The following is a 19,923-nucleotide window of genomic DNA, read 5'->3' on the forward strand; positions in this document are numbered from 1 at the left end:
CTGCCAGCTGGCTCCTCCCACTGACCAGATTCTACATCACCACAGTCATTATGGTTATTTATTTTATAATTTTACGAAGTTTTAAATATTTCATGTCTACGTGTGTGTGTGTGTGTGTGTGTGTTTACGTACCTTATGTTGCATTTCTGTGTTATAGCGTTTATTTTTCTTGTTTTAAAACTATATTATTGGGGCGCCTGGGTAGCTCAGTTGGTGAAGCATCCGACTCTTGATTTTGGCCCACGTCATGATCTCACAGTTCGGGAGTTCAAGCCCGGGGTCGGGCTCCACTCGGGCAGTGCAGAGCCTGCTTGGGATTCTATCTCCCTCTCTCCCTCTCTCTCTCTGCCCCTCCCCTGCTCTCACTCTCTCTCTCTCCCTCCAAGATAAATAAACTTAAAGAAGTACATTCTCGGTCTATCCATACGATGAATACTATTCAGTCATCACAGGGAATGGAGTGCTGAGGCGTGTCTAATGCGGACAAATCTTGAAAACGTCTACATGAGAGAAGCCGGACACAAAAGGCCACGTAGTGTGTGATTTCGTTGATAGGAAATGTCCAGAACGAGCCGACTTGTAGAGAGAGGGGCCGAGGAGTGGTTGTGGGGGGCTGGGGAACGTGTGACGGCTCACGGGTCGGGGCTTTCCTTTCCTTTGAGGTCCGGGAAGTGTTTTGGAACTAGATGGGGGTTGTGGTTGCACCACATCGTGAATGTCATCGGTGGCACTGAATTGTTCGCTTTGACGTTCCGTGCATGTCACCTCAAGAGAGAAACACACACAATTCGGGAACTGAAAAAGATAGGTGCTTGCTGAGCTCCTCCCGTCTGCCAGGCGCCCCTATGCGTTTGCTCACCGATTCTGTTCGTCAGTCCCCAGGAGGCGAGAGTTTCCATTTCACAGGCAAGGGGCCCCCACGGGGAAGAACCATCCGGCCCGAGCGTCCAAGTGCAAGAACCTGGCATCGGGGCCCCAGGAACCCAGCATCTGGGTTGTGCTCTGGGCAGGGGGGGCGGGGCCAACCGAGGTCCCCTTTTCATGCTGTGCCCACGTCTCTGTGGCTCAGAGATGTGAAGCAAATGCCCAGTGTCACACAGCTAGGAAGCAGCGGAACCAGGACTTGAAGCAGGGCGTGGGGCTGGACCCTGAGGCCCCCCACGTGTGTGGTCTGTGGCCTCCCCCGTGGGCTAAGCCCAGCCAGAGATCTGGTGGCAGTCTGTGCCTGCTCTCGCTCTCCTGCCAGCTTGCCCTCCAGCCGTGGACACCCCTGAGGGGCAGCGCTCCTCTGGGGCTGATGGGCCCCCGGGGCGGGGTGGGGGTGGGGGCGGGCACTGTGTTGGGGGTGAGCGTGGGTGGGATCCAGCAGCTCTGGGGCCAGTTCACGTGCAGGGTGCATGGAGCGCTGCTCGCTTTCTTGCGCCCCGAGAGGGCCCCGGGCACAGTGAGCTTTTCGCCGCCCCTTGTCCCCCACCCCCACCTGTCTACAGTAGCAGGAACTTTCCAACACAGGGCATGGTGCTGTGATTCAGCGAGGCTCACTCTGGGGAGCACGGGGTGGGGGAAGGGACGGGGGACGGGGGAGGGGGGCCCTGGGCTGTTTTCGGTTTCCGCTGAGTTTCTCGCTCTGACTCAGTGCTGCCTCTGGCCCCAGTGACCTGGCTTCTGAACACCTGCTGAGCCGAGTTCATGCTCATATGAGCCATCAGAAAGAACCAGGTTTGAGGCTGCCCCCTTGCTGGTTTCCTTGGGCCTCAGTTTTCCCATCTGTGGACCGGGGGCACGGAAGGACGTGTTTATTGATGTTTTGCACATGGGTCAGTGGATGTGACGGGGCGGCCGCACGTGTCTGGGTGTGCGTGGAGGGATTTGGTGCAGAAACAAGGGGCTAAAAGCCAGTGGAGGCTGATGGGGGAGGCCCATGCCCTGCACCAACCCCTCCCTCCTCCCAGATCCCGGATGGAGTGCGTGTAGGTCAGGGCCCTTCTATTCTCCAGGACGACCGGCTGCCAAGCCCAGTGGGTGAATGAATGGTGGCCACTGAAGCCTTATTCTCCCACCGGCTCCCGCTGTGGAGGCTGGGACGGGAGCCTGTGTCTTCTCATCCCAGCCCGGCTCAGGGGCTGAGTGTGGGTGTCCGAGGTGCTAGGAGAGTCGACAGACATCTGAATGGGGTTGGGGGCGGAGCTCTGGCTCCTGGGGAGCTGGCCTGACCAACCCCAATGGCAAGTTTGAGCTGAGCCCCTGAACTGAGCTTGAATGGTGCTGTGCGTGCCGGCCTACAAAATAGCCCGCAGCATCATCCCCGTTTTATAGATGGGGAAACTGAGGTTCAGAGAAGCGAGGTGACCCCTCAGCCTTTTCAGAGCTGAAGTTTGAGCCCCAGCCGGCCTGATTGTAGCCAGTCTGGTTATTACCTTTTTACAGCAGAAGAAACAGCCTCAGCGAAGTTCGGCAACAGGTGTGGGGCAGTCGCCCAGCTAGAGCATGGGGCACTTGGATTGAATCCGGGGCTCAGGCCGGGTCCTGGGCTTCGGGGACTCTGTTGGGCTCCCTTACTGGGCCTTACTGTCCCCGTCTGTGTGGCCCCTCCCCATGCACAGGTCACGCAGGCAGGAGCCGGGGCGGGGGCCGGGGCCAGGGCTGGTGTTGAGGATGGGGAAGTCGTCGGTGGAGGGTTGAGCCCAGCCAGTGGGGGAGCATGAGGCCAGGAGAGGGAGGGGGAGGAAAGGACGACGTAGCAAGGGTGCAAGGACCTGATCCCTCTCCGGACCAGGTCAGTGGGAACCATCCTGTCTGCCCTGGGCTGCTGGAGTCCCTGGAATATCCCCTGGGCCTCGGGTGACAAATCTCTTTCACCGTCTCTTGACCTGGACAATTAATTGCTTCTGGCGATCGATGGCCCCCCTGCTCTCCCAGGCAGCCCCCAGCCCCGCCCTGCAGCCACTAATGGCCGAGACCCTGCTGGGGGGGGGGGCGGGGCGGGGCGGAGACCCAGAAGGCTCGGCCGTGGTCTGCCTCTCAGCCGACCAGCAGGATCCAGTGGCTGAAACCGCCTCTTTGTGGGAAACTCAGCTGCTAACCTCTTGGGATGCTTGCTTTGTGCCTCCCGAGGGTGCAGAGACTGAATTATCTCTACAGAGAGCCTCTGAGGGGGGGGGGGGGGGCCGCTGACAGGCATCCAGAGGCTTCTGGAAGTTTCCAACCCAGGCAGTCCCGGGGCACCACGCCCCGAGAGCCTGCTCTCTTGGCTCCCGCCCCACAGGGGGCTCCTGCCGAGGCAAAGTTGTGTGGTTACAGGGATGCCCGGGCGCAGCTGTGGGGAGCCTGGCTGAGTTTTCCTGCTTGTGCCTCATCGCCTCCGTCTGTAAAGTGGGGAGGGTCGTAGGGCTGTTGTAAGAATTAGCCCGTTAATAAGCACAAAGGGCTGGGTGGTGTGCCTGGCACAGTGTAACCCTCGGGTGGGTGGGGGGGGGGGCAGCTCCTGGTCCCCGTGGGCCATCGGTGCTGGTGGAGGACAGACAGATGGACGGACAGATGGCTTCTCCGTGCTGCCGCCTCCGCAGACCCGGAGGGAAGCCCCTGGCCCTCCTGGCCTGGCCTGCCCTGCCTTGGCCTGCGCTGGGCCAGAAGCCAGGCTGCCGGAGCTCTGCGCCTGGGCCCCCGGCCGCCCCCCTTCCCTCCAGAAACAGTCGCTACCCCGGCTCCTTCCTGGCGTCTGATTTCTCCTGTTGGTTGCCGTCTCCGTAGATGGCCCCGTGCCCCAGGCGAGGAGATGGGCAGGAGGCTTTGGAGAAGCATGTCTGGGGCTCAGTTGGGGATGCGGAGGGTGGAGGACTGGTTCCAGTCCAGGTTCCAGTCTCCCCTCCCCTCGAGGGCTGTGCCATCTCGTGGCCTGCTGAACCTCTCTGGGCCTCGGTTTCCCCATCTTGGAAATGAGGTCAGGACAGTGTCCCCCTTGCTGGGCCGTGGGGATGGCCCAGGGCCTGGCAGTGGGCTGGCCGGTGTGGTTGTGTGCACTTGGGGGCAGGGGGGAGGTGCTCCGGCAGTGTCCTCCCTTCTCTCCCTGACCCCTTGAGCCCCCTCCTTGCCTGGACCTTGGGTCCCCTTGAGTGGCCTCCGCCCCCCTTGGTTGAGCCACATGCCCCTTTGGAGAGGGCCGTGTGTCCCCCTCCCTGCCGCCCCTTCCCTCCTTTGTCCTACCCAAGGCCCCGTCCACTTACATCCGCTCCCCTGGCCTTGATGTGGCTGCCCCCTGTCCTGGGAGGTGGGGGAGGGATGGGGAGGAGAGAGCTCAGTGTGGCCCGCGTGCCCCCGCCTCCGGCCCCCCCAGCAGCTGCTGGCTGCCGCAGTCCGGTGGGGAATCAGAGACCCGGTGAACTCCCGGTGATTGCCTCTCTGCAGCTTCTAGGAGAGCCGGCGCGGGCCGGCACGCCTCAGCTGTCACTTGAGAAGGAAAATAAAATGTCCCAGTGGCTTCTAAATGGAAGGGCTGCGGAGCCTGCCTCCCGCCCCGGCTGTCTGGGCTGCTGGCCACCACAGTGAAGGGGATGGGCCACCCCTGGCCCCTGTTGACCTGATGTGAAAAGATGTGCCGGGTGGCCCAGGCGGCCCTCCCTCGGTCCTCCTCGGCCTCCTCCCACCCCCAGACGCCTCGGGGCCCTGGCCTGCTTCCAGCCTGGAGCCTGGATCATATTGTGCCTGAAATCCCTGAGATCCAACCTGCAGGGCGCACTTGGGGTCCCTTGGGGGCCGGTGCCCGGATCTGGGGGCCCCTGGGGTCCAGCACAGGGCCTCTGTAGAGCTCTCTGGCGCGGCTGGCTCTGCTGGCTGTTGTGGCCATGAGGAGGCTCTCGTGGCCCTCCCTTTCCCTTTCTCAAAGGGGCGGGCACTGCAGTGGCCCCTGGGCTTCAGGCGGTTTTGTAGGACTTGACCTGCTGAGCGGGTTTGAAGTGGGCAGGTGTGGGCTGTAGCCGGAGCACCCCCCTCTGAGGGCTGGGGGCTGAGGGCCCTGCCCCGGAGCAGCAGAGCTGGGCAGGGGGACCTGGTCCCAGCCCTGCCCGCGGGCGGCCCTGGGCAGGAGGTGATGACTGGGAGTCATCCCGGGGAGCAGGGATGCCGCGGGTGAGTCGTGGCACCTGCTCCTTGTAGGGCCCCGGTCTGTGCCTCTGCACTGCCTGTGGGGAGCATCGAGGGCACCCTGCCCTCTGGGGGGGGGACCCCTGAGGTATGTGGCAGCCGGCCGTACGGTCCCCTCTTGGAACCTCAGTCTGTCCACCGGGGGGAAGGGTGGGAGCAGCTGCAGAGGCCGCAGGAAGGGTTACATTGGATCGGATCACCAATGCCTGGCCCAGAGCCTGAGCTAACACGGGGAGAGGGCGCCCCCGACGGTGACATCCCTCACTCTCAGCCCTCCCCCGCCCCGTGCAGGGCTGAAGTCCGCTTGGGCTCCCGTCCTGACTTCCCCACTCTCCGACTCCATGGGAGAGGACATGATGGGGCTGGGCTTTGAGGCATATGTAGGAGTTCTCTGGAGAGACCACTTGCTGTCAGGTGTTCCCGGGCAAGCTGTGGGCACAGGCCTGTCTGATTCGGGCCTCAGTCTGCCTCACTGTGAAACGAGCACGTCAGGGAGGGATTTGCAGGGCTCCTAGGAGAGTCAAGAGAGGGTTCTCGCTTTTGACTTGCTTCCAGCTGAGACCCTTGGGACGGGTGAGCGACCGTCCCATGCTTCATCTCTCCCCCTCTCTCGGGAGCACTGCTCTGAGGGCCCTGCGTGGTGACAAGTTGAAAGTGTTTGTCGTGACAGTAAGTTTCTTGGGCACCTGCGCCATGCTGGGCGCTGTCCTGCGTTGGCTTATTCAGTGGGCACCGCGCCCTGCGTGGGGGGCGCTGTCACCACCCCTCAGGATACAGACGGGGAGTCCGAGGCGCAGGGAGATGAAGTGACTTGGGTACCCAGTGCAGAAGTGGCTTGAGCCGGGACTGGAAGGAACCCAGGCTCGCCCCCCAGCCCCAGCTTGCCCATCGTCTGCAGGCCCTGCGGGTGCTCCATCGACACCTGCTGTCCTTCACAGGACACCTAGGAAGCGTGTCTCCTGGGGCCCTGCCCAGGGTGCTGCCCGCCGTGCCTGGGGGCTGGGAGGGGGCTGGGCTGGGAGGAAGGATTTCTTCTGTGCATTCGTGGGGGCCGGGGGCTGCTTTTGGCAGCCTGCCCCTGGAGCAGGTGGAGGTAAAAGCCTGGCATCACCAGGACCTTGAGGGGCTAGCAGGCTGGGCCTGGGCAGGAGGCCCCTGCCTCCAGGAAGCCCTCAGGGATTGACCTGGCGGTGTCCTCGCTGGCCCTGCCTCACGCTGCTCCTACCCAGTGTTGGGTTAGGTCAGAGTGTGCCACTCCAGTCCCGTGGCCTTGCCCTGGAGATAAAGCCCAGGTTCTCTTCTCCACCTTCCGGCCCTGCTGGCTGCTTCCAGCTTAGCTGGTTCCCACCTCTAGGCCTTTGCATGTAACTGTACCTTCCTCCTGGGTGCCCTTCCTGCTTGTCTCTGCGGGCCCAGCTGCCCCCTGACCTTCAGCCCTGGTCTCCTGTGGCCCCTCCTGGGGAGACCTTCCCCGACTTCCCTGCCCCCTCCCCCGCCCCGTCATTATTGCAGGTTCGCTCTGGTTTCTGTCCGTCCCTGCCCTCCGAAGCCATCCTGGTCACGTGTGGGTGTGGGTGCCTGTGGCTGTGTCCACCCAGAACCGTCGTCTTTTGTACTCATGGCTGTGTCCCCTTGTCAAGCCGAAGGGGGTGATGGTGTCCTGGTCCAAGCAGAGTATCCACCTTGGGGTTTGAGCCCTGGCTGCTCTCCTCTCCCAGCTCTGTGGCCTCGGGCCTTGTGGCTCCCTGTCTCTGAGCAGAGCGGATGGACACTTCGGGCTGGCCTCTGTAGCTAGGGTGATCTGGGCAGGCTTCCTGGAGGAGGAAGAGCCGGCGTTTGTGCTAGGTCTGGGAAGGCAGAGGAGGAGGGCGAGGGTGCATTTGGCAGAGGCCTGAGGGGGCTTTTGGGGGGCTGCGGGGGGAGGGGCAGGTCTCAGCCCCTGGGCCCTGGGGGCCGGTGAAATACGTGAGCTAGGGTTGCGGTCGGTTGGGGAGAGGGAGCCCTCCCTGGATCGGCTTTGCTGGGAGATAAATCTGGTCAGCCCCTGGGAGAGGAGGGGGACAGGGAGGGGCTGGAGTTCAGCCTGTGTGGCCTGGGCCGGGCCGGGACTGTCCGGGGTGGGGGTGGGGGTGGGGGGTGGATGGGGAAGGGCGCCCGGTCCCCCGTTGCCCAGCGAGTGAAGCCTGCGTGGTGTGAGCGAGAGGGAGGTGCCCGTGAGCGTGGCCGGGGGGAGCACACGTGAGTGGACGGGGCACCGAGCCGGCGGGCGAGCGGCCGAGGGTGTGCACGGGCGGGCACAACTGCATGAGTGTGAGCACCGGCGTGGGTGAGGGCGAGGGGTGTGGGGTGCGGCCGGGCCCCGCTGGCTGCGCCCTGGCCTGTCGGGCATGGGGCTTCGTGGCGTCCCCTCCCGGAGAGGACCCCGGCTGAGGGCGTTCCCGGGGTGCGGCTCTGTCCGGGGAGGTGCGAGCCCTGTCCCTGCTGTGGGAGCTCCCCCACGGCCATCTGTGCCCGGCCTCGCGCCCTGGCCCCCACCAGCCAGGGAACGTGGGCCTGGTTTCGAATCCCAGCCCGTTCGCTTTGCGGCTGTGTGACCTTGGGGCAGTTACCTCCAGTCTCTGAGCCTCAGCTGCCCGGGCCGGAAAACGGAGGCCCCGGCTGGTCGTGAGGATCACACGAGGCGCCGCTCGGGAGGCAGTTGGAACGCAGACAGGGCGCAGGAGGCAGGCTGTCTCTCTTCTTCCCTCCCCTGCCCAGAGCTGACCGGGGCTCCCCGTCTGCTCCCCCGTCCGAAATGGGAAGCCAGGCTCCCCCCATTCCCGCCCGGTGCGTTCTGTTCTCCACCCCGTCCACCTCTCCCGCCTCCGCGGGTGGCCCGCCTAGACGGGCCCAGGAGCCTCTCCGGGCCACCTGCTTCCACCCCCACGCACTCTCCACTGCACGGCTTGCAGAAGCCTCGAGGGGGTCTCACTGCCCTGGGGCTGAAGCCACTGTCTGCAGGGCTCTTTGTGACCAGCCGTGTCTCCCTGCGTCCGCGCGTTCAGTCTGTTCCAGCCGCGGCTCCGGGGTCCTTCCCACCCCAGCGCCTTGTCCTGCGTTCTCTGCCCCCGGCCTCCCCCGCTGCACCTTGCGTCCTCTCCTGGGAAGCCCCGGTGAATCCTCTAGGTTGGGATCCACTCTCTTGTTGCTCAGTCATGATGCTCAGTGTCTCCCCCCGGGGCCGTGTGACCCTGGGGCTGGCCGGGCTGGTCTTGACCCCACGCTGCCCGGGGCTGTGTGTCTGGCTGGGGGCTGGAGAAGGAGCCGGCTGGAGACGGGAGGAGAAGGCAGAAGGTAGGAAGGAGGGGGGTCAGGGCCCCCAGCTGTCGCTTGGAGGGAGCGCCCGCTGGGCCTGACCTTGCTTGAGCCCTTTACGGGACCCTTGGGAGCCCAGATCAAGGTGGCCATGGGGACGTGCCTGGGCCCTCGCCCTTCCCAGCTTTCCTTTGAGGCCTGTCTCTGGAGCGGCGGCAGAAGGCAGAGCCAAGTGCCAAGCCTGGGGGCATCGTAAAAAAACAAAACAAAACAACTTAACAAAAAAAGAAGGCATTGGAGAGAAGGGGTCCCCTTTTAGGGGTCTTTGGGATCTGAAGGGCCTGCCTGGGCAGACAGGCTCTTGGGGCGTCGCCACCAGCCCGTGGGTAATGGTAGCACCCAGCGGTAATTGAGTGCCTGCAGGGATCCACTCTGAGGCCAGTGAACTTAACCACCGTTCCCACTTTAGAGATGGGGAAACTGAGGCACGGGAGGTGAAGCCACTCATCTCCAGCTAGAAGGGGCAGAGCCCCTGGTTGGAACCCGGGGAGCTTGGCTGCGGAGCCCAAGCACTGCGTGGAGCTGTCCCCAGCATTGTGAGAGCAGGCGTCCCTGGTGCCACTTGCCTCTGATCCCTGGGGGGCAGCACAGGTGGAGAAGAGGCTCCTTATGGCCCCCTGGATACCGAGATGTTTGCGCATGAGTGGGCCAGAGGGCCGTCGTGGGGAGAGGGCCCACTTTCTGGATGGGAAGACTGAGCTCAGAGAGTGCCCGGGGTTTGCCCAAGGTCACAGCCGTTAGTGGGAACAGAACGAGGTTTCTGGACTCCCTCCCCAGTGCTCTGCCCATTAGCCTATTTTTTTATTTTTTATTTTTTTTGCTCCGTGCAGAAGCTAACGCGATAAAGAACGCAAACACCCATGGTTGCAAATTAGTGAATAATCGTAAAGGGGACACCACGTGGCCACCTGCCTTCTCCCCGGCGGTGATCAGCGTCCTAGCTTCTGTGGGAGGCCCCTTCATCCCGTGCTGGTGTGACCACCTCTGTGGACCTCTCTCTCCCTGCGCAAGTCGAGCGTGGCCTTTCTCGGAATCATCTGCGGGGACCGTTTGCTGCCCTTTGAACCTGGCTGTGCTCAGCCCGTTAGCCTGCGGTTCCCCCTTCCGGTTGTGTGCACCCGTAGCTTGTCATGTTGTATTGTGGAGGAGATATTCCGGGGTGCACCTGTTGCTGGGCAGCTGGCTTGTCGTCAGTTTTTTCTTTTTAATGTTTATTTATTTATTTTTGAGACAGAGCAAGTGTGGGCGTGGGGGAGGGGCAGAGAGAGAGAGAGAGAGAGAGAGAGAGAGAGAGAGAATCCCCGGCAAGTCCCGCACCATCAGCACAGAGCCCGACGTGCGGCTCGATCCCATGAACCCCGAGATCATGACCTGAGCCGAAACCAAGAGTCAGGATGCTTAACCGACCGAGCCACCCAGGCGCCCCGGTTTTTTTGTGATTATAAAGCTGTTATGGACAGGGGCCTGGAGTCTTTGTGAGGAGCCGTGGTTTCCTTGGTCACGTGTAAAGGCCCAGGGGTGGGATTGCTGGGTCCCGTGGTCGCGAGACACTTGGTGCCTGTCTGTCTGTGATCTCAGCCATCCAGGTGGCCGTGTCGTGGGCTCTCAGTTTTAACTTGCGCTTTCCCGAACGACCAGTGACATCGGGCACCTTTTCATAAGCTTCTGGGCCGTCTGTGTATCAACTTTTGTGAAGTGTCTTGGGTTCGCTGTCTCTTTCTTGTTTCTTCGTGGGTGTCCTTTATCTATTCGGGACACTCGGGATGGGGGGGAGGGTTCACCGTGATCGGGGCCCGCAGCTCCTCGGTGGCCCTGCCAGGGTAGAGGCTGCCTTATAACCACACGGCCCGGGTTGGGACCCCAGCTCGGTGACTTCCTAGTGGTGGGACCGGGGGCGTGAGACTTTGATTCTCGGAGGCCCGGTGTCCCTCTCCGTCAAGTGGGGTGGCCCTGCCCGCCACGCGGCCCACGGGGTGCTGGTGGCAGAGTGCTCGGCCCGACCGTGCAGGGCATCGGGCGTGGACCACGGGCTTTGCCGCCCCTGCCCACACGCCGACGTGGCCGTGCCATCCGCGGCCTGCGTGTGGTAGGGGCCGCTGACTCTTCACTAACAAGGCTTCTCTTTTCTCCTGCAGGTCTCCCGGGCTCTTTGAGGACTCAGCGTCACCAGAGGCCGTTTCTGGTAGGTTCACGTCTGTCCCCTCTCACTGTGTCCCTAGCAGATTCGCATCGCCGGGACCTCCTCATGCGCGGGGTCGGGAGTCGCCGGGGAAGCCAGGCTCCTCCTGGTGGATGGGGTTGGGGGCTTGGTGTGGCCTTGTGGGGTGGGACCTGGCACCCCAGGGTTGCTCAGGGTGGGGAACACCTTGGGGGGGTTGGGGGGGTCCCCTGGGGATGGCGCATGACGGCCGAGAGAAGGGGCAGTCCCTGGCAGTGTGGATGTGGGGTGGTGGGCTTTCTCTGTCTTGGGGTTCAGGGCCCATCGCGTCCGTGCTCCGAAGGTGGCTGCAGGCTTGGGGAGGGTGGGGCCCGTGGAAGGGGTTGGGGCAGCAGCTGATGCACAGGGCTGCACAGGTGCCAGAACGGACGTTCGGCCTCGTTTTACAAGCAGGGAAGCCGAGGCACAGGTAGGTCGCCTGTCCCAGATCGCGGCTGGGAGCTAAGAGCCGGGACTCAAACCTTTGTTGAGCCTCCCAGGGAACCTGGCGGGTCCTGCCCCAACCTGCTCATATGGCAGCAGGCAGACTGGGGCCCGGATGCGGCAGGTCTGTGAAAACTGCCCGCCCCTCCACCTGGTCCCTTGGATGGCAGGGCCTCTCCCGCACCGGGGGGGACCGGGGCGCGGGCAGGGTTTGGGATGTCAGGGGAGTGGGAAGGCAGTCCCGGCAGTGGGTCGTGTGTGGAGCTGGGAATTCGGACACGGGCCTGGCTGGCACACAGCGTCTTTGCTATTACGCGGATTAGAAAAAAAAGAACGTTTTTAGGTTTATTTATTTATTTCGAGAGAGAGACAGAGCATGAGCAGGGGAGGGCAGAGAGAGAGGGAGAGAGAGGATCCCAGGCGGGCTTCCCACGGTCATCACAGAGCCCCCGACGCGGGGCTCCCACCCCTGGACCGTGAGATCATGACCTGAGCTGAAATCAAGAGTTGGACACTTAACCAGCCCAGCCCCCCCCAGGCGCCCCTCTATTTACTGAGTTTTACCTGAGAGGCACAGGGCTCCTGAGCGGGGACTCTGCAGTCTGGCTGCCTGAGTGCAGATCTCCCTCAGCCACTTATTATCTGCGTGACCCTGGGCAACACTACCCTGTGCCTCGATCAATCAAGTCCCCCCCAGGATTGGTGATGAGGGGGCTGTTGCTAAGATTTCAGCGGTTTTGTATTTTTCTTAAGCAGCTGGGAGGCTTTGCAGCCGAGGGAGAGGAATCCACGGCCCCCTCTCCCTGTGCCCGGTCCCCATCCCTGGGGTCGTGGGGCTTGGCTGGGGGAGGACAGACCGCTGACCCAGGCCTGGCAGAGACAGGCCACATCCCAGGAGACCCTGGTGGGCGTGACAGGGACACGACATCCCCAAGACTTGGGGGATTCGGGGGACTAGAGGGACATGCCTCCCAGAGGGGTGGTGGGGAGGGGGCTCCCGGGTCTCGAGGTGAGCCCCTGCGGAGGGGGCGGTCAGTGGGTGCGGCCTCCTGGAGGTGGCAGCTGGGTCCCTTCCTGTCTCTGGGCCTCTGTGACACTGAGCACCCGTCCGCCCGGGCTCCTGGGCTTTCGTGAGCCTGTGGGGCTTAGCACTCGTTCCCTGCTCCCCGTGTCTTTCCCTCTTACTGACAGAGCTGTTCCTCTGGGGGCAGGCAGGGGGTGCCGGCCGGGCCTGGCCCCCAGGAGGGTTTGAGGGCGTCTGGGCAGCTGGCAGGGCCCCCAGGCTGACCCGACAGGGCTGCGATCTGGTGCTTTCTACTCCTCTGGGCTCCCAAGCGCCTCCCGTCAGAGCGGGGACCTAGGAGGGACGGCGGGGGTCCCCTGTGCAGCTCCATTCTGCATAGGGGGAAACTGAGGCTGAGAGGTGGGACAGGGTCTCCCTGAGGCCGCAACGCTGGAGCTTCGGTCCTTTTCCCTGATACCCAGCCCCAGGCTGCTGTCCTCGGTCCTGCAGCGGGTGGGCCTCCCGCAGACCTGGGTGCGCCTCTGCTTCTGTGCCTCAGTTTCCTCGTCTGTCAAATGGGTGTCCTACGGGGGCCGTCGAGGCACGGCTGGGCACACAGCTGGGCTCGGCGGGCAGAGCTGGCTGCTCCCAAGAGGTGTGTGTTATTCCCTTCGGAAGACAGAACCGTTATTTCTGAAGCACCTACTGTGTGCCAGGCACTGTTCCAGCGGGTAGAGACGGAGCTCTGGGTAGGGTGGAGACAGATAGCGAGCAAGTCACATACCCAGGGTGTCCCGTGGCGGGGGGCGTTGGTGCCAGGAGCCAGCAGAGAAGGGGCGGGGAAGTGTGTGGGCGGGCTGGGGGCTGCTTCAAATCGGGGTGGTCAGGACGGTCCCACTGGAGAAGGTGACATTTGAGCCAAGACCTGCTGGAGGGGAGGAAGGGGGCGTGTGGGTCTCTGGAGGAAGAGGGAACAGCTCGTGCAAAGGCCCTGAGGCAGTGTGGGACGGGCCTCTGGGTTTGCAGGAGGCCGTGTGAGATCTGGGTGGGCTTCTCTCCTTAGTTCCTGAGCCTTTGCGCTCCCCCCGCCCCCCTCCCCCAGGAGACAGGGAGGTGGGTTGCCTGCTTCCTGGGCCGGGCCCTGGGCCCCCAGCAGCGGGTCTCCTCTTGCAGGCGGGGAGGTACGGGCCACACTCAGTCCCCCCAAAGTGAGGAGCCCCGCCAGCTTTGGGTGTCTTTGAAGTTGAAGGAAGGCAGTCTGGCTGGGGGTGGTTTCTCTTCCTCCTCCTCCTCCTCCTCTGCCCCTCGGTCCTCCATCAATCTGCCTCCCTGGCCTAATGGGGAGCCTTCCTCCCATGGCTGAGTTATCTGCTTGTCATGCCGTGGCCCACCCGAGGACGATAAAAGGGCTTTTTGTCTGCAAGCACTTAGCTTCCTCCTCTGGGGCGATCCATCACGTCTGAGGAAGGAGCGAGGCAGACAGATGGGGGAGGGGGCAGAGGGGGTCCCAGGAGCCCCTGGTGGGACCCAAGTGGCTCCTTAGCCCAGAGACAAGGCCCGTCTGGGGACAGGCAGGGGCGGCTGGGAGGGGGGTCGCCGGGGGTGGGCACGGGGGCAGGGCGGATGTATAGACGGAGGGGCTCCTGGATGGCAGCTTGAAGGCCTGTCTGGGACCTCACCTGGGGGGGTGTGGGGGGCCAGAGCCGGGCGTGGGGGAGCAGGCGTTTCTGAGAAGGAACCACGGTACACAGGTCACAGGGGACGCGTGTGAAGGCCAAGGGGGACCGGCGTCCAGGGCGATAATGTAACAGCAGCAGCAAACGCTCACGACCCTCACGTTGCCCGACGCCCCCTTCTCAGCGCCTTGTGGAATTATCTCATTTAATCCTTGGAGCGACCCCACGAGATGGGGATTCATGTCGCCCTGTTCTGTAGGTGAGGAAACCGAGGCACAGGGAGGGGACGTGATGGCACCAAGAGGGCAGGTGGCAGGGGGACGATTTGAGCTCAGGCCGCCCGGCCCTGGAATCTTGGTGCCGGAGGAGATGGTGTTTGGTGTGGGGGCCCCTGAGCCAGACGGAGGTTTCGACCCGTGTGGCGGGGGGCGGGGGGGTCTCCTGGCATCGCAGGCGGGCAGGGGGGCTCTGCCTGTGCCTCGGGCCTCTCCCGTGTGGTGCACAGGTGCGGGGTGAGGGGTCGGGGCAGGGTGGAGGCTGCGAGTGGATGGGGACTGGGGTGGCCAGGCTTTCTGCTACCCTGGGGAGAGCAGATGGGGACCAGCCAACCTGGAGGCAGACAGGTGCTCGGGTGGCTATGTTGGGGGGGGGCGGGGAGGGGGGAAGACTCGTGGGCCTTGGCCCTGCAGAGTCGCCCCCCTCTGCACTCCATTTGTGCCACCTGGGCAGTGGGTCCGCTGGCTTTGTCCCCGCTTGGGCGGTGCTCGGCTCCCTCCGCGGGGCGGAGGAGGTGAGCGCCCGGGGGGGTTCTCAGCCCTGGGCGAGCTGTCCCTCCCCGTCCTTTCCTTCCTCCCCCCTCCTCCCCCTGACCCTGCTGCCCCCCTCCCCCCCGTCTCCTTCCCCTCTTTACTGCCCGCCCTCCTCCCTGTAACCCCCTTCCCGCAGCCCCCCTCCTTCTCCCCACAGGCCACCCTCAAATGACAGCAATTAATGGGGCCTCTGATGGCAGGCTGGGAGGACGGGGCTGACAGTTGAGCATGTCTGCCTGCGGCTGGCCCTCTAATCGGGCCCGGGGGACGCCCCTTCCTGCCATGGCTCCCAGGTGCTGCCTGCCCGCTCCATCACTCACAGGGAAGCAGGAGCCGCCCTGGGCAGGCGGGCCCATGTGAGCCGGCGCAGAAGCTGTCCCCTGGTCCCTGTCATCCCTTTTCTCTTTCCTAAGCGGGGGGCTCAGGCTGACCCTTGTCCTACCTCAGTTAGCGTGCGTGCGATGGCCAGGCCACTGAGGTGTCCTTCTCCACCGGGATACCCTCTCCCCTGGCCACCTCCTGTCCCCAAATGACCTCCCGGGTCCTGTCCTGCCCTCAGGGCCAGCCCCTCGCCGCAGGACCCCCCCCCCCCGCCTTTTGTGTCTGCCCTCCTGGGTGGAGTCAGGGAGCCTTGTCCTGTTCCGGACACCAGCCTGGAGCCCCGGCAGCCGGGAGCTGTCAGTGATGGGGGTCGCCGCCCGGGCCTGGAGTCTTGTCTGGTGGGGGTCTCGTGTGTCTTGGGTCGGGGCGGGGGGGGGACCAGAATCCTGGCCAGTCCTGGCCACGCCGGGCATGGTGCTTGCCCGCTCATCATTTTGCAGCAGCAATAATGAGGCCCCTGCTGTATGCCACGGCCCGCAGCTGGTGCTTTTCACCTCGGTTCATTTTATTCTACAATAACTCTCCGAGGAGAGTGCTATTTATAACCCTGCTTTTGTAGATGGGGAGCCTGACAGGCAGAGAGGCAAAGTGATTTGCCCTAAATGACCCAGCAAGGAAGGGATAAATCTGGGATGCAACCCTGACCTTCCTTGTCCAAGGCTCATAAATCAGGGGCTTGGGAGAACTGGGGAGGACAGTGCAGGAAATGGCAGACCTGACCCGGAAGCGGGGAAGCACTCTCCGGGCACCCGAGTGGGGTTAGTGGTGCTGGCACGTATGTATGCGTTTTCCTTCGCGGTTAACAAAAATCAGCCTTATTGAGATGTGATTCACCTGTAGCAAGACTTACCCATTTTGAGAGTTCCGTTCTATGGGTGTGGACAATTGAAACCACTCACGTAACGACGAGAACAATCTAGATAACGGAGTGTCTCCATCTACTCCAAAAGAACCCCCCTCCCCCCCACCAGACGCACCCACTGATCTGCCACCACGGAAATTCTAGAATCTTCTAGGTTTTCGTAACAAAATTTTGCAGAGTGCGTTTTTGTGTGTTTGGCCTCTTTGTGCATGTTTTTGGCAGGTGTTCGTGTCTTGGGATGTGTCAGTAACTCCTTTTTAATCGCCGAGTAATATTCCACGTATGAATGTGCCACACGGTTCATTTATCCATCCTTGAGTTTGGTGCATGTCGGTCATTGGCAGTTTGGGGCTTTTATTTATTTTTTTTATTTTTATTTAAAAAAAAATTTTTTTTTCAACGTTTATTTATTTTTTTTGGGACAGAGAGAGGCAGAGCATGAACGGGGGAGGGGCAGAGAGAGAGGGAGACACAGAATGGGAAACAGGCTCCAGGCTCTGAGCCATCAGCCCAGAGCCTGACGCGGGGCTCGAACTCACGGACCGCGAGATCGTGACCTGAGCTGAAGTTGGACGTTTAACCGACTGCGCCACCCAGGCGCCCCAGTTTGGGGCTTTTAGATACAAAGCTAGAAAGTCTGTGCCTCTTCCTGCTTTTTCTTGCCTCGTTGCCGTGGCTGAGACCCAGGGGTATGCTGGGCATCAGCAGTTGGGCTTTGGGGGTTAGCTAGCTGTGGGTGTTGTTCTTAACGCTCCCATTTTACAGATGAGGAAGCGGAGGCTCGAAGAGGTCAGGTGACTTATCTAAAGTTCTTCTGCAAGGGCTGAGTGCTTTTTCTCCTCCTTGAAGCTGGAAAGTGCCAGCTGATGGTCTTTGCTGGTCCAGAGGGTCGTGCCAGGAATTGGTGGCCGGGCAGGGCCACAACCCCCCCCCCCCCCGCCCCGCCCCAGCCCTCCAGGGCTTCCTCTGCTGGAGAGGGGGGGCTTGGTGAGCTTATCACTCCTTCCGGGTCAAGTTCTGTCTGTCGGCACCGCTGAGTGAATGTCAGGCCTGGTGCGAGCCCGTCGTCTTGGGCAAAGTCACGCAGGCCTTCTGGGGAGCTATTTTTGGGGCCAGGCAGGAGCCTGACATACGGAAGCCCAGGAATGGAGGTGGGGACAAAGAGGGGAGCCTTCTCCTCCTCCTCCCTCGCCTGAGGGGTGTTAGCCAAGATGACTTTTCGGGGAAGGAGGCCCGTAAATTAAATAAGCAATCCCGTAAATAAATAAGTAATGAAGTTAGTGGGGTGCCTAATTACATCAAATTTATAATTATGGATGGATGCCTGCCCGATAATTGTACTTGTTTTTAATCTTTGGCTCCGACGTGCGTCTCCTTCCATCTGACGGTAATCCCTGCCCCAGCTGGAGGCAGGGGGGAGGCTCTGCCTTGCAGGGGCTCCCACTGAGCCTGGTGATGGGGCCCCCCTGGCGCCCAGGATCCAGGCCGGCTTGTCTGCCTCCCGCAGTCGGGTTTATAACCTACGCAGGTTTTGAAACTGTTGAAACTGACAGTAATCACAGCAGAGTTTATAATCGTAATTGTGTTGTACTTTATAGGTCGTAATTTCATCTTCCAAAATCCCCTGGAGAGCAGAGATTATTATTGTCCCCACTTTACAGATGAGGAAACTGAGGAACAGAGAGGTTAGGCGGCCTGCCTGAGGTCACACAGCCAGTGAGATTCGAACCCAGGCTGTCTGCCCCGGCGCCCACATCCTTCCCGTTCTCCTGCCTCAGCCTCCCGGTCGTCCTGCGTGGGACTTAGGCCAGTCCGTCCCGGGCTGAGCCCTGTGTTAAGGCTTTGTGCGTTTACTGATGTCTCCTTGGCACGTCCCTTTGAGGGAGATGCTAATTTAGGGTGGCTCGAGACCTCGAGAGGCTCGCATGCTGAAAAGATTATGGCCTGCCTTCCGCGATCGCTATAAATCCGAACAGAAACCATTTTTCTGAACCATACGATAAAATTGTGTTTCGCTTAGAGACCAAGCAAGCCCCTTGCTGAAATTAAAATAGCTTCTTCTTTCTAGATCTTCTGTTTCCCTTCTGGCGGCTTTGGTGTCCTGGCGCTCTGGGCGCTCCCCGTCCTGCCTGTGGGACTGTGTTGATGACCGTGAGACCCATTTTCCAGATGAGGAAACCGAGGTTCCGGTGGGGGGGGGGGGTGGCCGGACTCGAGCGAGGTCACTGGTGGGGACGTGCTAACCTGCTTTTCCCGCCTGGTTCGGGGAACGGAGACCACCGGAGGGGGGCTGCCATGCTCCGTGCGTGCCCCAGGCGAGCCCGGCCAGCCATCTGTCTGGTGGGAAGAGGAGAGCGGCTGTGCCCAACTCATTTTGGGGACGGGGAGGCTGGGGCTGGCTGGGGAGCGGTGCTGTTCTCACGTGCCGTCCGTGCGGGCCCGAGACCCCCAGCCACAGTCGACACCTGTTCTTTCACGCTGCGCCCTGTGTCTTGGGACATCTGACCTTCGGTGCCCTTGAGATGCCCGGCCTCCCTGGAGGAATTGACCCGCAGACTGCAGGGCGGGAGCGCCCTTCACTTCCGGGGTGGGCTCGTGCAGCCAGACAGGGCCTGCGTTTCTGGCAGAGGCTCCGGCGTGGGGCACGCATTCCCCGCTGCTGACTTCGAGGTCGTGGGGTTTGGGTGCTCTCCCTGCCCCTCGCTGCCGCCTGGGATGCAGAGGAATTGAGGACAGACTCACGGGAGGCATTGCGCGTCTTCAGGGTGCTCCTGGGCGTTAGAGCAATCTGGGAGGGCTGCCTGGAGGACCTGGAACAAGCCCATGGAGCAATGAGAAACTTAGCTCGTAGGAATCAGGATGAGTCAAGCATTCCGAACAGGGCCTAGCACAGAGCAGGTACCGTATTTAGGACCGAAGCTGACGTTTCCTGACCACTGGCTTTGCCTTAGTGAGTTTGCCATTATCACCATCGTTGACATTGATTCCCTTAAAAAAATTGTTTTTTTTAAGTGACAGAGAGAGTGTGCGCGGGGGTGGGGCAGAGAGAGAAAGACGGAGAGAGAGAGGATCCCCAGCAGGCTCCGCGCTCAGTGTGGAGCCCAACGCGGGGCTCGATCTCCCCACTGCGAGATCGCGACCGGAGCCGAAATCGGGAGTCGGACGCGTAACCGACTGAGCCACCCAGGCGCCCCGACACTGACTTCACTTGGAGTGATTCCTGAGCATTTGTCCCATGCCAGGCTGTGATCTGAGTGTGCCGGATACGCTGACTCATCTACTCCTGTGGCGGCCCTGGGATAGGACTGTCGTTATCAGCTCTGTTTTGTAGGTGGGGGAGGGGGGGAGGCTGGGGCACGGAGAAGGTAAGTGACCTGCCCAAGGTCATGCGGCGGGCAGCCGGCAGAACTGGGATTCGAACCCGGGCAGATGGACTCCACGCACCTGCTGTCAACGTGGGGCTTGTGCAGGCGTCACCTGCAACCATCCCTGAGCCCGCAGTCGGGCTGGACCTCTTGGCAAGGCTGGGCCGGCCGCGGGCCAGGCTCCACCAGCCACGTAGGGCTCTCAGGCATGCGGCAGCTGCTCTGGGCCGGGCGGGACTGGTCGGGACACGAGGGGTCTGCTTTATGCCTCCCTGCAGCCAGCCTGGTGTCCCCACGGCCTCCTGGGGCAGGGTGGGGAGATACATATCCGCAGACGTCACGCCGGGCCCCTGCCTTGTGGGATCCCGTGGGCTGAGGGGAGACGGGCGGTGCGCAAAGCAAACACGGTGTTGCAAGGCGGGGGTATGCTGACTGTGGAATAATGCAGGGCTGGGGAGGGTGGGACAGCTCTGGTTTTTTGGGGGGGGGGCTCACTTTAGGTAAAGGAATCAAGGGTGGTCTTTAAGGAGGTGGCGTTGGAGCCGAAACCTAGACGACGAGAAGGAACCAGACGTGTGAAAAGAAGAGGGATGGGTGTTCTAGGCAGGGGGAATGTAGCTGGGAATGTCTGGGTGGCTTGTGCAAAGGCCCTGAGGCCGTGATGTTTCAAGAAGGCTGAGGAGGCCTGCACGG

General features: G+C 62.1%; 1 protein-coding gene across 36 annotated transcripts in view; it reads left to right on the forward strand.

Moving 5' to 3' along the window:
- NCOR2 (nuclear receptor corepressor 2) overlaps positions 1–19,923 on the forward strand; it is a 213,623-nt gene that overhangs the window by 19,595 nt on the left and 174,105 nt on the right. For 35 of the 36 annotated variants that reach the window (XM_045457250.1, XM_045457224.1, XM_045457216.1 and 32 more), the window contains exons 1-2: positions 2,439–2,449; positions 10,629–10,675. The gene's annotated coding sequence lies outside the window, so the exon portion shown is untranslated. Of the gene's footprint in view, positions 1–2,438; positions 2,450–10,628; positions 10,676–19,923 lie in introns of those variants that run through there. The other variant, XM_045457218.1, reaches the window with a different exon arrangement.

This window comes from Leopardus geoffroyi, chromosome D3 (assembly GCF_018350155.1).
Source record: "Leopardus geoffroyi isolate Oge1 chromosome D3, O.geoffroyi_Oge1_pat1.0, whole genome shotgun sequence".
Classification (NCBI taxonomy): Eukaryota; Metazoa; Chordata; class Mammalia; order Carnivora; family Felidae; genus Leopardus; species Leopardus geoffroyi.